A 1,302-nucleotide genomic window follows, 5' to 3' on the forward strand; every position below is an offset into this window, starting at 1 on the left:
AAATAGGCAACATATGTAACAAAAGCATTAAAGTATCTGAAAATAAAAGAGAAATATAAAGTAAAAGGAATATTGAACCTGATGAAGAGTTGAAATCCTAAATCCTTTAAGAGGAATCCTAATCCTAAATCCTTTAAGAGGAATCCTAATCCTAAATCCTAAGAGAGAGGAGAGAACCTCTCTCTCTCTAAAAACTACATCTAAAAACCTAAAATTGATCTATGATCTGATATGAATTGATGTCCTGAGTCTCTGCATGTTCTCGGAATTTAATCTGTGTTTCTGGGCCGAAAATTGGGTTGAAATGCGGCCCGAAATCTGTGCCAGCGACTTCTGTAATTTTGCAGATCGCGCTCGTCACGCGTCCGCATCGTCCATTCATTCACGTCACTCAGCATTTCTCGTACCATGCGTGCACGTCGTCCACGCTTTCGTGTCGTTCGTGAAGCTTCCAATCCGCGCGGTCACGTCAGGCACGTGAGCGAATCACGGTTATTCCTTCTATTTCGCGCGGTCGCGTGAGCGATGCGACCGCGTGACTTCTCGCTGGTCATCTCCTCAATTCCTTGTGTTCCTTCCATTTCTGCCCTATGAAGCCTGAAACATTTAACGTATAGATCACGGCATCGAATAGAACGAAGGAAGATAAAATTATACAACAAAAAGGTCCTTAGGAAGCAAGTTATTAATCATAGGATATTTTTAGGAAGGAATTGTAAATACATGCAAATCATATGAATAAGTGGGTGAAAAGCTTGATAAAACCACTCTATAAAACACAATATAAACCATAAAATAGTGGTTTAACAAGGATCATAAGGCAACGTTAGTGGTCACGTTAGTGCCACTAACGTTGAAGTTAACGTGGACTATATAGGGTTGGAACGTTAGTGAAAAAGCTGATTGCCACTAACGTTCTCGAACCCACATTCTCACTTATCATTACCAACACTAACGCCCATGCCTAACTCACACTTTTCAGCAAGCTGAGCCCACTAAAGATTATAACTGCTTCAACTCAAGATCTAAGGCCCACATCCAAGACTCGAAGAACTCATTAGAAGATGAAGAAGAGTAGTATATATAGGAGTAGTTTTGAACTATAGAGAAGCTGGGCACTTTGGAGAACTACCCTCTGTATATTTACTTTTCTGCATTTTCTAGTTATTTCCATGTATTCTTTTCTGCCATTTTCCATTTCTAGAGCTATGAACAACTAAACCCCTTTCATTGGGTTAGGGAGCTCTATTGTAATTTGATGGATCAACTATAGTTTTCATTCTTCTTCTTCTTTCTTCTCTA

The sequence above is a fragment of the Arachis duranensis genome, chromosome 9, assembly GCF_000817695.3.
Source record: "Arachis duranensis cultivar V14167 chromosome 9, aradu.V14167.gnm2.J7QH, whole genome shotgun sequence".
NCBI classification, from domain to species: domain Eukaryota; kingdom Viridiplantae; phylum Streptophyta; class Magnoliopsida; order Fabales; family Fabaceae; genus Arachis; species Arachis duranensis.